The sequence below is a fragment of the Anomaloglossus baeobatrachus genome, chromosome 1 (genome assembly GCF_048569485.1).
Source record: "Anomaloglossus baeobatrachus isolate aAnoBae1 chromosome 1, aAnoBae1.hap1, whole genome shotgun sequence".
NCBI lineage: Eukaryota > Metazoa > Chordata > Amphibia > Anura > Aromobatidae > Anomaloglossus > Anomaloglossus baeobatrachus.
Genome location: NC_134353.1, coordinates 791,547,205 through 791,564,264, shown reverse-complemented (window position 1 = coordinate 791,564,264; position 17,060 = coordinate 791,547,205). Strand labels below are relative to the sequence as shown.

Sequence of the window (17,060 nt, the reverse complement as noted above, 5' to 3'; positions counted from 1 at the left end):
TTGATGTATCGTAGACACAGTTCTGCTATTACAGTGTCATTTTAACTGGGCAATTATTCCGATAAAAAATACTCAACTGTTTTGTGCCTACTGTGGAGACTTAACATTAGAGACTTCAAATGCTTCATTTTCTGAAAAAGCACATTTGACAATGTTTAGTGACGTGGCTGCTGATATCTCCACCGATAGCTGAAACAAAAGGGCAGAAGCTTTCCACCTATCACACTTTTTCTCAGAAAGGTTACCCAAAGATACTACCGTAGAATGTATTCACACTCATCTCTTGCTAACCTTGTCTACTAAAGTAAAGCAGACAACCACTAAATGGATGACCCCTGGTTTCATCTATCAGAGGGGGGTAGGGCTCAGCAACCATCAAAATTCTTGACCTGTCACTACAAAATGTCAAATGTTCCTGAAAGTACACTTACTCTCGAAAAATTGTCCAGCAAATGTAAAAAAAGTGGCTGTTGTAGAGATCAATGGATTTTTTTTCAAATTCAAATTGATCAACTTCAACTTCACTGAATTGCCCCCAAAAATTTGATTTGTAGTGGATAAATTTGGGCAAATTTCAGTGCTGAAAAGCTGGTAATTGCTTGGAAAATCTATTTGGGGGAGAGGAGAGAAAGTGACCCCTGTGGACCATAAAAATGTACATACTACAGGGCAAAGAAAGAAAAGTACCCCACTGACCTTAAGAGCTTACACTCTACAGGAAAGAAAGAGACTTACCCAGTGACTCTGACAATGGAAAATGGTTGCCGTACAATCTGTGCCCAATGGGAACTGCTGATTTCTGATGGCTCAGGTAATGATCATTGTGCAAGGTATGATAATTTACCAGCTGTCATAGCTGCAGGGCGATGGGCATGCCTGTGCGGCAACGCAAAATGACAGTGGCCTGCTCGCTGATGCTTCAGCAGTGTTGGAAATGGTACCAGGCAAGTTTTTTTGTGATGATAGCAGGGTCCATTCTCTTCTCTCTCTTTCCTGTAGAATGTAAGGTCTTATGGTCAGCAGAGTCCCCTCTCTCCCTCTCTTCTCTCTAACTCTGTTTCTTTCTCCTGTTGAGTGTAAGCTCTTATGGTTAGCAGAGTCCTCTCTCTTTTTACTTTTGAGTATAAGCTCTTATGGTTAGCAGAGTCCTCTTTCTCTCTCGTTCTCCTGTTGAGTGTAAGCTCTCATGGTCACAATAGTCTTCTCTCTCACCTTTAAAGTGTAAGCTCTTATGATCAATTGAGATCTCTCTCTCTTCCTCTTTCTTCTCTCATGTGTATTTTCCAAGCAATTACAAGATTTCCAATATTAAGATTTGAGCAAATTTATTCCTCTCAAATATAATTGTGGGGGAAAATTTGGAGAAGTCGTCAAATTTGTATTCCAGAAGATCAGCTCATCTCTATCCCCACAGGGATTGTCTGCCAGTATATAGTTTACAAAGACAAATAAAATTATAGGGGTAAAATATTGATTTGCTATAGGAAACCAATACTTTGGTAAGATGTTTTTGAGATTTGTCATTTCCTTGTATGTACAACATCAGAAAATTAAAAAAGAATATGAGATAAGGAAGGCATCACTACTTTGTAACGGATACTCCTGATAATTTTATATTACTATGTCGCAGTCAAACAATTATATCAAACCTGTTCACATTTTGTTTCGTTTTTGAGCACTTGAAACTTCTGTTGTTTTCTGAGACAGAGGTGAAGCATTTTTCAGTTTGCACAAACTAAAAGTCTGAGATCATTGCAAAAGGTTAGCTGTCAAAGTGCACAAGGCGCGTGCTTCCAAGGCATGATTTAACAATGCAGGTTGATCTCATATTTCTCAATGTCAGTAATGTTTACATGACTCTCTAAAAGGTTATACAGAGAAATATTAACTACAATGTTGTAGTGGGTGGGCCTACCCCCTACTAGTTTAACATAGTTACCTGGCACTGTGATTATTAAAAATGTTGAATTTTATGTTTTTATGTGATGTGTGAGGGCACCCCCTAGTGGCCGGGTGGGACGGCTGTTGCCACCGGGGAGGAGGAGTCGGCCGGATATCTAGGCTAGGTCTGAGTGTGTGTGGGGTAGAGAGATCCTGGTCAGCGGAGTGCGAGCATCTGCAGCGGCAAGTGCGATTGTGTGAGCGTAACATCAAGGGACACCAGAGGAGGAGGAGGTGGACGTAACCTCAGAGCCTATTCTGCCGGTGTGGGTCCGGTGTATGCTTGGCTGAATAGTGGGTGTCCCGAAGGAAGTAGAGTACGGAGGGCATATCCCCACCCGAGGTGACGTTTGGTCAGAGTGTCCCCAGCTCCACTAATATTGCCGTGATCCGCTGACCGGAGTGGCTTTTACCGGAGTGTCTGTCAAGCTGTGAGATCCGGGACAGCAGTGTGTGCACTTGGGCAGAGTGTGAGCGAAACAGCACGGGACACCGGAGATAAGGAGGTGGACGCAACCTCAGAGCCTATTCTGCCGGTGTGGGTCCGGTGTATGCTTGGCTGAATAGTGGGTGTCCCGAAGGAAGAAGAGTACGGAGGGCATATCCCCACCCGAGGTGGCGTTTGGTCAGGGTGTCCCCAGCTCCACTGAAAGTCTGCAACTGCCTGCTTCTTTACTGTCTGCTGTCCGGATTATTGGACTGTGTTGAATAAATGTTCTCTTTTATTGCATTCAACTCTTGCCTGAAGTCTATTTGTGTAATGGAGAACGAAGACACTGACACACACTGTTTTATTCCTAAAGAAGTGATGAAGACAGGGATGTGCCTGCACCATAGTGCTGCCACGACTACACAGCCAGAGGCCTCCCTGCCTGGTCACTTCATGTGGCGTAGTCGGCAGGATCCAAGTCCCTTGCCGGAGAACCAGGAGTCTGAAGACCAAGTAGTGCCTGAAGCACGGAATTCGGACGATGAAAGAAGAGTTCCAGTCCCACGGTGGGAGGAAGAAGTGCCCAAGGCGTTGGACCGGGCACAAGATGGCGGCAAGGAGGCCGTTATCTGTGAGGAAGAAAGGGCGCGAAAAGTTGGCGCCGAAAGAAGAGCCTGGGGCTGGCCGGCGCCGAAGAAAAAGGACAGAGTACTCCGCCCAAAGAGGGGAGGCGCCAGCTCCAGGGCATTGAAGACTAAGAAAAGGAAAAAGAAGTACCTCGGCGGAGGAGTCAAGATGATGCGTGAGGCTGGGGGTGGAGTCTGTTCAAAAGCGGGAAACGAAGACCCGCCTCCACTTCCTCCAGTCTCAGTGTCGACATCACCGCCATTACCCGTGATTGTTGAGATGGAGAACTTTGGGCAGCCTGCGGAGTTGGCGACGACCATGGCCCTCATCAGCCTTGGCCGAGGCCGACCCCGGTTTGCCCCTGCTAACGAGGCCGCGATAGCGGATCTCCCTATTGGGCCGGGAGGCTCTACAAGACCGGACAAGGTCTCTTGGAAGACCTCGTGGGACGCTCAAACCGGGAGCACCATTACGGAAGTGAAGGCGACCTATGCTACCCCGCCCATGCCAAGCCGTCCGGGAGTTGCTGTTTTCCCTTGGGACACCCCGCAGCTTAACGCCGCTGCCACACCATTTGTTCCGGTGCCGGAGTCGGCCGAAGAGTTAGCCGAGCGTCTAGAGGAGGACCACCTGGGCTTCTTCTGGGACCCAGTCATCGCCCCGCCGGAGAGGGCGCGTCCCAGTGTTCCGCCCCCGAAGCCTGATCCCGTCCGGGAACGGCTCATGGCTGAGACCATAGTCCGGGAAATGCTGTCCGGCCCCGGTGGAGAAGATCTGGCTCAGCAGTTCGTGACCGGGGTGGTTGTCAAATTCAACCAGCAGGAGGGGTATGGATTCATCCGTGAAGTAGAGACCGGGGATGACTACTTTTACAACCGAGTTCACCTGGATGTAGAAGGACTCCCCAAGCGACTCCATACCCTGTGGCCGGGCGAGAAAGTCAGCTTCTTGCCGGACAAAGGCAGCCGCGGTCTGTTTGCGGTGTGTGTTTCCCGCATGCCCACCACCCGGGAAGCGGAGCAGTGGCAGGAGGAGATTGCGTGGGAGGAGCAGCAAGAGCGACGACAGAGCCGTACCAGACCGGTCGCGCCTCCTCCATCCCGGCGTGTACCGACGGCTGCCCCGGAAGCAGAGGCAGAGCCAGCCCTCGATCCGGAGAGGCTTCCACCCGTGGTGGCGGTGACGCAAAATGTCAACAACAGGCCAGTTTTTATGCTGGACGCGTCGCCCGCCGCACCACCACCGTCCCGTGCGGAGACGCCATCACCACCAAGAGGTGCTGCAGCAGCTGTGCCGGAGGAGCCGTGCTACGCTCCGGTGACTTTCAGGCGGATCCGCCGCCAGCCAGGACAAACTCTGGGGGCCTATATCCAGGCTCAAGCGGAAGAATGGAAGAGAGCCTGGCCCCCAGAGTAAGTTGGTCGCTCCAGCACCTGTTAAGACCGGGATGGTTGTAAACCGGCAGAAAGTTGTTTTTTTGGTTGGAAAGTTTCACGGGCCTGTTGCCCTTCAGCAAAGACCGGGAGCGCTATTGAAGCCTCCGGGCACCTTCAGCAAAGACCGGGAGCGCTATTGAAGCCTCCGGGCACCTTCAGCAAAGACCGGGAGCGCTATTGAAGCCTCCGGGCGCACATCTAAGACCGGGAGCGCTGCTGAGCCTCCGGGCGCTATCCAGAGACCGGGAGCGCTGTTGCGCCATCAAGCGCCCCTCAAGACCGGGAGCGCCGCTGAACTGGTGCCGCTGTTGAGGACTGAACCGAAAGGTTTTTATGTGTTTATGTTTTTATGTGTTTAAGAGCCTTGCCGGGAGGCTCGGATTTTAAGAGGGGAGGCATGTAGTGGGTGGGCCTACCCCCTACTAGTTTAACATAGTTACCTGGCACTGTGATTATTAAAAATGTTGAATTTTATGTTTTTATGTGATGTGTGAGGGCACCCCCTAGTGGCCGGGTGGGACGGCTGTTGCCACCGGGGAGGAGGAGTCGGCCGGATATCTAGGCTAGGTCTGAGTGTGTGTGGGGTAGAGAGATCCTGGTCAGCGGAGTGCGAGCATCTGCAGCGGCAAGTGCGATTGTGTGAGCGTAACATCAAGGGACACCAGAGGAGGAGGAGGTGGACGTAACCTCAGAGCCTATTCTGCCGGTGTGGGTCCGGTGTATGCTTGGCTGAATAGTGGGTGTCCCGAAGGAAGTAGAGTACGGAGGGCATATCCCCACCCGAGGTGACGTTTGGTCAGAGTGTCCCCAGCTCCACTAATATTGCCGTGATCCGCTGACCGGAGTGGCTTTTACCGGAGTGTCTGTCAAGCTGTGAGATCCGGGACAGCAGTGTGTGCACTTGGGCAGAGTGTGAGCGAAACAGCACGGGACACCGGAGATAAGGAGGTGGACGCAACCTCAGAGCCTATTCTGCCGGTGTGGGTCCGGTGTATGCTTGGCTGAATAGTGGGTGTCCCGAAGGAAGAAGAGTACGGAGGGCATATCCCCACCCGAGGTGGCGTTTGGTCAGGGTGTCCCCAGCTCCACTGAAAGTCTGCAACTGCCTGCTTCTTTACTGTCTGCTGTCCGGATTATTGGACTGTGTTGAATAAATGTTCTCTTTTATTGCATTCAACTCTTGCCTGAAGTCTATTTGTGTAATGGAGAACGAAGACACTGACACACACTGTTTTATTCCTAAAGAAGTGATGAAGACAGGGATGTGCCTGCACCATAGTGCTGCCACGACTACACAGCCAGAGGCCTCCCTGCCTGGTCACTTCAATGTCTTATTATAACCTACCTTTTCTGATTTACAATGGCTACAAATTTCAGAATAATATTTCAATAAATGTGTTTACACAGGAACAGTCTTGACTTCAGTCGTCACCGTTGACTTAGAATCATTTGGCTTGAAATGTTGTATTAAAGGGATAGATACCAGTATAATTGACCTCTATTTTGCCAAGAAAGCCTTTCAGCTTTCAGTCTTTGCACTTTGTAAACATGGACATGATGGACTCTGTTTCTGTAAAATAAAGTTGGCAGTAGCTATGAGATTATACCACATGACCGTCTCCTCAGCTGTCCCCACTTCTGCATCGGCGCTAAATTCATCCAGTACTTGGACACACACAGGACAAACTGCTGCATGTTTATGTGCAAGGGCTGGACAAATTCTTCATCTATGCAGAAGAGGAGACCTGACAAGGATCTCTGTCATTACAATAATGTGACCACCTGCAGCCTCACAATACGGACATGGAAATCGCTGCAGCACAAACATGGGAGACCATTGGCTTTTTGACACAATGGGGATACAGTACGTAGGTAATTAATACAAGCAAAAGATTTTCAGGACCCTTTTCCGGTGTTCAGTTCAGTACTCAATGGCAGCTAGACCAGAGTCTTGAAAACGTCTTTGGCTAGGTCATGAATGCTGACATCCTGAGTGTCTCTGGCATTTACAAGGCCCTCGAGACATGTGGTATGGCGTTGGGTGAGACCTTGTAACTAGGCCTCATGCAACATCAGCCTGACCATAGTCCTGCGACCTTCCTCAGCCAGCACTCCAATGCCAAGGGCCTCATAAATGTTAGGGGCACCCAAAATGCCAGCATTCAAATCCTGGAGTTCGTTTATTTCACTGATAGCACTTGGACTTAAAATAGTCATGTGAATGAGTCCTAATATTTTTTTTTTATTTTGATATCTGTGAACAATTTTTTAAAGGTAATAATGTGACAATTTAGCTGCATCTACAAAATAAAAAAAATCAATAACTTAGGCCTCCTTCACACATCTGTGTCTCCGGTACATGTGACATCCATTTTCAAACGTACCGTAGACATGAACTCATGTACACCCATTAAAAACAATGGGTCTGCGGACATGTCCTTGTGTTGACATGGACCGTGTGTCTGTGTATTGAGCACATATGTGTCCGAGAGCTTCACATGGCGACATGTCCGTTTTTTGCCAACAGCATGGTTGTCACACGGACCACACACGGATTTAATCCATGTGACATCAGTGTAACATGTACCGGAGAAAACACAGGTGCCATAAAAAGAAAGAATTTTTATGCTTTCCTGTTTCTGGCGCTGCTGTCTCTGCCTCTGATTTTTTTTGCTTCTGAGCCGCTCATTGTGCTCATTGCATATTCACTGCACTCACCGCAGACCAGGAAGTAACAGCAGCATCAGAGACTTCAGCGCCCGGATAAGGTAAGTATACCAGCTCTTGTTGTCCGTGTACTATCCTGATGTCACATGGATAGCACAGGGAAAGCACACATAAAACAGAGACACACAAATATGTACCTCCACCATGGACCATGCAAAAGGTTATTGTTTTGCACGGACATGTGACGGAGGCTTTAGATGGCAGCAGGAACTTTTTAGGTTAATAGCCAACTCGACTCTGAGAGTTTTTCCAACCCTATTAAGTATGCTGCATGATTTTATATTCTATATCAGTGCATCACTTAAAGGGGTAGTTCAATACTATTATTAGTGGCCACTTCATTGTAAAACTCATAAGGAAGGCTTTTGTCAAATACCTTGTACATCTTGCCTCTAAGTGGTGCTACTGTGCGGTCCGCTCCTCCCCATAAAGTGATCCCTCGGTTTCGTGACCTCTGAGACCTGGTGATGTCACGTCAACTTCTAGTTTATCTGACATCAACGAGGCGGCCCCAGTCTCCGTGAGTGACTGGGCTGTCGGCGGAGTTTCACCGCTCGTCACAGCCCAGCATCTCGCACGCTCTCTCCTCCTCACTGCAGAGCGCCACAAGCAGGAGTGATGCTGGGCTGTGACAAGTGGTGAAACTCAGCTGACAGCCCAGTCACTCACTGAAACTGGGGTTCGCCTCGTTGTTGTCAGGTCAACTGGGACTTGATGTGATATCACCGGATCTCAGAGGTCTCGGAGCCCGGGGGTCACACAATGGGGATGAGCGGACCCCAATAGCGCTGCTCAGAGGCATAATATACTATACAGGCTTTTTGATAAAGGCCTTCCCTATGAGTTTTATAGTGATGTGGCAACTAATGGTGAGTAGTGAACCACCCCTTTAAACCTCCAACTACAAAATTATCATGGCACTACCGTCACTTTCAGTCTGTAGGTGTGGCACCATCCTCAACAGAAAAAAAACCTTCAACAGGACATGAAAGAATTCTTTTTTCACACAGACATAAGATTATCACATTCCTCCTTTCTTAAATAAACAAGGCTCTTTAATAAGTTTTTATATTATTGTTTGATTTGAGTTTAATCTTTGATTTACAGGACGTTCAGAGATCTAATATAAATAAATATGCAGAGATCAGCTGTAGATGTGACAATATAATCCTCTATTATAATAATATGCAAAATCAATAATAAAACAGACAGATAATAATCTTTCAAATCTTTCACAGTTGGGTCAAAAGAAACAGAAACAACTCATTTGCCTCAAATCCCAAAAGCTCCCATCCCATTAGCAAAGTGTAGTCAGAGGACAAGATATTGGAGACATTGCGAGCTTTGTCTGCTAGGCTCATTAGTATGGCAGTCATACATAATTCTGTGTCCCATTTCATGAAAGAGCAGAATATCTGAGATGAGAGTTATGATTGTACATGGAACTGCAGTGATAAAAGGCAAGAATAGAGAGACAAGAAAGCGTGTTGTCTTATTGAAGTAAACAATTCTACCAGATATTGTGCTATAAATGAAATATGGGTTCTCAATTGAAACGGAAGGACAATGGATTCAATAGCACCGAGCATCGCCAATTCAACTTGTCCCAGCTCTTTTAATCAGGACTGTTTTCCATGCAAGTCGTAGTAGAAGAGAAACAATCAGAGCTCTTACATTCTGAATGCTATCACGTTCCAGGGAGCACCGCACCATGAATAAAGCCAATTCAGGCATGGGTCATAAACAAACACTAACACGGGATTTAATAAATATTCGATAATAAAAATGTGTTCATGTCTTCACCTTTATTCATTTTCTTCTTTATGTTTTGAATATAAACATGGTGAATTACATCATGTTTACCGATAACAGAAAAAAGGAAGATTTTTTTTTTTAAAATATGAGGAAATCTGCAGTGGTTGATGCGTCAAACCATCATTTTAGCATGTATAATAGGTCTAATTATTTAGCCTATAATACGGCCCTGATGGGCAATTGTTTTCTTTAACTCTTGAATTTTCTGAAAAATTTAATTGACATGTTATATATAGAGATGTGCCAACCTGAACTGCACAATTCGGGGGTTCGTACCGAACACTGGGGGTCCTGAATCTCTGACCCGAACATTGACTTTTAAAAAAGTTTGTGTCCAAGTTCGGGTGTTGTTCGTATGCTAACCACTCGATCGAGCATCGCTGTGCTTGGGTATGCTCGGTTCAGTGAGAGCTGTCTGCAGTCTCTGAATTACTATCACTGGGGGTGTAAACAACATTTTCAGAAGAAAAAAACAAAACACACAACAATGGCAAATACGCTTTCCCTCCCCTGGAAATGCTCTTTATGGCTTGCTGAAAGTGGGAAGACAGCCAAACTGCCCAATCATTGACTTCCATTATACTCGTTACTCGAGTCTAGCCGGTTAGTTCTCAACTTTCATAGGCTTCTGACTCCGAGATCAAGTTCAGGTCAAATCCGAGTCCAAAACTAAACTTTTAACTAAAGTCCAGCTGAACCTGGTGAACCCGAACTTCTGCTCATCTCTAATTATATAGTATCAATCTGTCAGTATTAGGGCTCATGCACACAGAGGGGCTGTACACGATCTTAGTACACAGATAGAAACATACATACAGAAGGAATATCTCCTTAGGCCAGTTTCACATTTCTGAAATTGCTGGTCCAAGTGCCCTTAAGTTCAGGTTTGAAGACTGGTGGCCAGTAAAGACATCACAGTCCATACTCAAATTGTGAAAGTTGGATTTCTGAAGATGGACATACAGGATTATTCCAATCTCACTGGATATGGGACAAATAAATGTCTGATACCTCAGGGGTTTTATCTCCCAACTCTTCAGAAGGAGTTGACTAGAGAGAGACACACTCGAGCTGCCATCTCCCTTTCCAATGACAAACTCTTATCTTGGATCCCTATTTTAATATATTGTATGTGGCATCTCCATCTGTCACACATTTATGGGCATATTCCATGTATAAACCATGAGTGTCTTAGGTGAGCATACCACTTTAAAATTTATATCCATTTTATTTAGAAAATTAAAGAAAGCCTGTCAGCGGATTCACACTACCCGAACCATGGGCAGCATGAAACAGAACCTGTCTATGAGATTAAAGGCAGATATGCTATAAAATATAGTTGGAAAAACAGTCTGGGACCATAAGAAAATAAAGGGTTAGTTCAGCATGGCCCCCAGATTGTTTCTCCTTGCTTCTGGTGACAGGTCTCTCCCAGCTGTATATAGGCAGAAACCTGTTAATCATCTGGAGTGGGGCAGGGAGAAACCAGTCAGGGTCTTCTCTCTTCCTATGGTCCTCGGTTACATTTACAAACTTCGTTTTCTCTGAAACAGAGCAGCATTTCCAAGAAAATTATATCTGGCTGCAATCACACAACCAGGATCTGATTCATGGTTTGGGCAGAATAAATTTAGTAATAGGTTCCCTTTAATCTACATACAGTAAAAAAATAATTTTGCATATCAGCTGCATTGATTGTCCAGTATTATAACCCAAGTTAAAGTCTGAATTGTGCTCCAGGATTATTGACAGATCACCCAGCATTCCTTGATGGGCCATGTGTGCACAGCGCTTTTTACAGTAATTTGAATTCTGGAAAGTTTAGTCATAGCAAAAGGCAATGTGCATTAATCTGATGTAGGAAAATCAACTGTTCCACCGTAATACAGGAATTTAGCTGGAAGACATTGTTAAGTGGTGCCTGTTACCAATCTTTGTAAAAACAAAGAGCAGAATTGAGAATGCAGCTCTGGGCTACCAAACATGCTGTAACTCAAGATAAGTTTAGGATATGTAATGCAATGTATTTATAATGCTAACTATTACCAAAATTATAAAATATCATTGTCTAATAAAAAAAAGAAACTACTACAACCATAACACAGTGTGTTCATATTGTATATCGGTTCACAATGTCGGCCATATTGAAGCCAAATATACAGCGTATTGGAGCTCAAGGTCACAGGCGTGTATGACATGATTTCACTGTCCGTTTCATAAATAAACTGATGTAACTTGTTTTCCTGCTTTTTCTTTTTAGGATATTAAACCCCGTACTGGTCTCCATTCAGCCTAGGCAGTTTAATGGTAACAGGCGGCATAATAATGCCAAAACCTTCAGCCAAGCGTTAGTGAAATAAGTTGTTCCCATTCTCATCTTCCCCCTGTATAATGCACTATACATTTCAGTGTTAGAGATCTCCAACATGAAAGTGACTCATTTGGATCTGAACTCACTCTTTGCGCATATTAAACCATGAAATCAGATATAAACAGGGAAATTCTCAAACCGTACATGAATGTATCCATACGTTTGGACTTGTTCCACATTCTTTAACGGTAAGAAAATCTGGCACAACAATAGTAATCTGTAATAATTCGGGGATTTACACTTTTCATTAAAAAGAAGTCAAAGATTAAAAAAAACACAAAAAAAACCCCAAGTACGGTAATTAATTGCAACCGGCTGCTTCCCACAAAGGTCGTCTGTCTTATGTTCAGGACTCCACAGTCTTAGGTATTAATTAAGAAGGTATCATTATGGATATTTTTTCTTTCACAAAACTATACAGCATTTGTTCTCAAGGGGAATCAGAAGAAAAAGACAAATCACAGTTTTGCTTGATTCCTTATTATGATATTGTAGTGTATCACATAATTTGACTCTATGATCAATGTCTGTTAACTACCGTATTTTCTGGATTGTAAGACGCACTCTTTTCCCCCAAAACACAGGGAAAAATGGGGGTATGTCTTACAATGCGGATATGGCTTACTGGAGTGGTGGTAGTAGAGTGGGGCCATAGGAGGCAGGGTACTATACGGCGATACTGAAGGTGTCACTGCAGTGTTGTGGCGGGCACCTGATCTGAGGATGGCTCTATTGAATCGTCCATGGTTGACACGATGAACTTAAAGAAAATGGCTCTGGAGGCAACAGGTGCGCAGATTGATGCAATGGACTTCAAGAAAATGTCCGCAAAGGCGGCGCGTGCGCAGAATGTTCATCGCGTCAACCGCGGGCGATTCAATAGAGCCTGTAGTCAGGTCAGGCACCTGCCACCGCAGTGACAACCTATCCTGTGACCCTCCTGAGTCACTCTACTGCAGTGCCACCCCAACAGCATGCCGGCAGATCAATGGCATGCCGCCACAACACCCCTGAGGCCACAGTATCGCTGACCCTCCGACCACTGGCCCTCCTGAAACACAACACACCCTCCTCTGAGCCCGCAGTATTGCCCTGCCTCCAGTGACCCTCCCGAGCCGCTCCATCAACACCGCTCCCCCTGGTAAGCATTAGGATTAAGACAATCTAAGATTATAACACATACTCTCATTTTAACATTAAAAATTATTTTTTCCTGCATCTTATAATCCGGGGCGTCTTATAAACCGAAAAATACGCACTTAGGAAAGGGAGAGAAATGAACCATTTTAGATATCCTCAATGTTTATCAATTGATGATTTAAAAAAAAAAAAAAAAATCTTAATATATTCATTCTGTTTAATTCGAGTGTTATATTAATAATATGCAGATGTATTCCTGTGAAATTCATACACATGGCGTAAGCCGGAGACCTCCATGCTACCTGCAATCACATCCATGACTTATTGGGGAATGATCCTAATAAATAATGAGACTACAATGGAGCAAGTTAAAGCATGGTTCTTGACTAATGTTTCATTTCGTCTACTGAGCACCATTCAAAGGCTTAGACCGTTCTTACGGACTGTTTGAAGAGTATAAAGTTTCACTGGTGCTAAGCCGAGATGCAAATCAATACAGTCCATTTTGCAAATACCCTGAGCCTTTCCACAAATATAAGTCAACCATTAAACTTTTTCTCCTAAAACATAATCCTCTGTCATTGAATATTTTAACTATGCACTTTCGAGGTTCACAAATGACCAAATACTACACCACGCCAATCATCAGCCGGCATGACAGCCATTATTTTGCACTGAATGACAACTGCTTGACAAGTCTGAATTTCAATATCAACTCCATATTGAAATCAAAAGCTTTAATTAAACGCAAAAAATATGGAACTTGTGCCTGGGTGAACACGCATTTTCCCTCAACTTATGCATTAATTGCCGACTGCGAGGCACATCAGCATAAATACATTGCAGAGTAAGCCAGTTAAATGGATTCCATCAATTAATTTAAATAACAAACCAAATCCAACTAACTGTGAAGGCTCATGCTCGGAGCTTACTACAAACAGTAACTACTTTTTACAGATGCCCTTTTTGGTAACCAGCAGAACGCATTTTAAAGATTTTTAAAGGTCCCAATTTACCATTTTTTCCCCACCACTTATGGTGTGGCTGGAAATAAATGATCAGAAACTACTGTAGTTAATACATTTATATAAGAATGTGCTGCTGTTTTCTATAGACGGTCTGTAGATGTTCTCTTTGCCCTACTATTTGAGCAATCTCACTGCCTCTGGTCTGACCTGCTTCAATATAAATAACCAGTGATGGACGAATAGTATTTATTTGTGTTTGGATAATGCTTACCAAATACCGAGTACTATTCCAGTATTCATCATGACAAGAAAAATACTCAGTTTCCCTGTTGACTTGAACTAGGTTTGTTATTCATGACAAATACCGAAATAGTACTTTGGGATTCATTACAAATAATACGAACACGAATAGTTACTATTCACTCATCACTTACTTACAGACTCCAATTGCATAAAATAGTGAGAGAAACGAAAAAATAAAATTACTTAGGGTTCCCATTTACACAACCATTGAGCCTTTTTTCACTCTGATGTGCCAGTAGTAAGGCAAAGGGGAATTGATGGGAGAACAGTTCCCAGAATTTGCCATGGGACTGTACACATTCATCAGGTGCATCAATTGTTTCACCGAACCTTTCCAAGAGCCAGATCAGAGTGTTTTTTAATCCTGTGATTTTTGTTCTGGCTCACCTGATTGTGAAAAATCCTGATGGCCACTGATGTAGTTTTTGCATTAGTTGTGGCTCCTACATATGGAAACCAGGCCTTTGCTTCAAAATTTAAGACTTTCTAGCACTCCGCCTCTGGTGGACACTGACAGAAAAGAGTCCCTGTGCAAGGGCCCTCTGAAGCCCAACAGCTCATAAAAATTCCCAATTCCACTTGCTTTGGAGGTAAAAACGAGCTTCTTAATGTCTTGGGCCCTTATGCGGCTGCACAAATGATATCCTGATGTCCTGCCCTGCGCTTCTCCTTGTCCTGCTCCAATGACGTTCCTTCTACCAACCTCAGCTCTACAGCTAATCACTGGTCTCTCCTGTATATAGTTGAGGACATCATCATTGCAGCACAATAGATAAAGATTGGCACTGTAGTAATGTCCTTCCTTAGGCCGGTTTAACACATCCGGCATTTCGCCGCTTTGCCGGATCCGTCACACTCCAGGACAGTGCAATACAGTACAATGGCAGCACGGCAAGCTCCAGTCTCATGCTCTGGTCACATGACAGCATGTAACCAGAGCTTGTCGCGATGCCATTATACTGTATTGCACTGTAGTGGAGTGTGACGGATCCGGCAAAGTGGCGAAATGCCGGATAGGTGAAACCGGCCTTATACCACTGAGGCCAGTTATTGGTTGCAGCGGTCACAAGGTTACTCGATAATGTCATTGTTGCTGGGAAAACTCTTCAGAAACATCAGGTAATGTGTATTTTACTATTTTATGCAATTTCTCCGTCTTGGCTCAATTCTTTAATAAGTCGGAAACCCCTTAAAACCACTCAGGACTGATACATGAGCATATATTGAATAGAATCCATTATTATTTCAGGATGTGCATATTACAATGTATGAAACAGAGAAACCACTAGTAACAGGTTTCTGTTCCTTAACTATGTATCTCAATTCCTTTAGAGATTTCCCAAATCATTCTAGTTTTTAGATTTAGCATAAAAATAGAAAGGGAATGAAGACTGCTTAAGGAACGGCCTTACGTCTTGCAAATCTGTTCCTAAACCATCGAAATAAAAATAAGAGAAAATACAAAACACATGTGGAATTGCTTATTGCATTTTAAAGCTTCATTTTTTTTTCCAACCAGACAACTGGAACACAAAGGCATCCAAACAAAACAATCTTCTACAATCTGCTTCAACAATGGTCTGCAGAAAATTGTACATTGCAGACAATGGTAATGTTTTTCAGTTAAATGAGAAAGAATATGGACATGTGAATTATGTCTTCATTTATCAGAGGCGGGCATAGCGCTAATACAATACCTCCTCACACTGCCACCCAAAACACCCAGGTAAGCAATAATTACTTATTCAAAACAAGAATACGGATGTAAATGGCTGCTCAAGAAGTTGCATCTAGAGCTGAAAGCTGCCACATGTGATTGTATAAAACTATAGCTGCAATTCCATTATTTACAAGAAGCCAACAATGGAGAACTATTCTTCAACACTTTTACGGTTTTATTGTGTTGCTAAAAAATGTTATTACGAATTGCATAGTAAAGTATGAATTCACATACATTATGAAACTATAATCAACATATAGACCATAATTTAGTGTGAGTGGAAAAAATGGCTGCATTTGTATGGAGATAAATTTTGATGGGTTCTTTGAAATGAAAGATTGAACAACTGAAGAAAAGCCTAGAAATAAAAGCTCAAGCCAATAATTAAATGTTGTAGCATATACCGGGAATGTCCCTGGAAGTGTATGATAATCTCTCTATTGGCTTTAAGGGCCTAACAAAAGAAAAATGTATGGGTTTTTTTGTATAAATTAGGCTAGTATTTCAAGATTCTATGGCCTAAAATGTATTGAAAAGACAGACATTTAATCTATTCAATATAGCTGTACATGAAACAAAATTACAGTCAATGGTAGATATATGCAGCTGTACGTTTGGTGTTAACGCTAAGGAGTTGTCCAATACCTATAATGCCCTTTATAACCATTAGCTTTTAACCCCTAATCAATTTTATAATTTGCTTTATAATAAAATTCTTTACTGTACTCAGATTCTATCTGGGGTGTGGTGCTGCTCAGTGGTGGGACGTCATAGCAGGATAGCACTTCCCCACAGATTCTATCTTGGGTGCGGTGCTGCTCAGTGGTGGGATCTCGCAGGAGGATAGTACTGCAGTCACTTCCCTATGGCTTTTATCTGGGGGACAGTGCTGCAGTGGTGCAACATTACAGAAGAATAGCACTACAGTCACTTCACAGCTTCTATCTGGGGGGCAGTGCTGCAGTGGTGCAACATTACAGGAGAATAGCACTACAGTCACTTCACAGCTTCTATCTGGGGGGCAGTGCTGATCAGTGGTGGGATGTCACAGGAGGATAACACTACAGTCACTTCTCCACAGCTTCTATCTGGGGGGCAGTGCTGCTCAGTGGTGGGACGTCACAGCAGGATGGCACTGCAGACACTTCTCCACAGCTTCTATCTGGGGGGCAGTGCTGCTCAGTGGTGGGACATCACAGCAGGATGGCACTGCAGACACTTCTCCACAGCTTCTATCTGGGGGGCAGTGCTGCTCAGTGGTGGGATGTCACAGAAGGATAGCACTGTAGTCACTTCACAGATTCTATCAGGGAAGTGCTGCTGCTCAGTGTTGTAACTTGAAGATCATGAGCCCCTATTCAAAGGCTCCAATGGAACCTCCAATTTTTACATCTTTAATAGCATTGGTCTTTTCATATAGGCTAAACAGACTTTTTGGGCCTCATAGGCAACTACTGTACTTATGCCCTGGTGCTCCTGTCACTCATTCTACTCCTAGCATGGTCCTCTGATGACAACTTATTTCAGGGAAAGAATCAGAAATAATAGAAGCAGAGACTGTGGTGGTGGACATTGAAGATAC

The 17,060-nt window shown here is 44.2% G+C and overlaps 1 protein-coding gene across 7 annotated transcripts in view; it reads right to left on the bottom strand.

Annotated features, from left to right (window-relative positions):
• Positions 1-17,060, bottom strand: part of SEMA6A (semaphorin 6A) — a 327,645-nt gene that overhangs the window by 278,870 nt on the left and 31,715 nt on the right. The window lies entirely within an intron of this gene.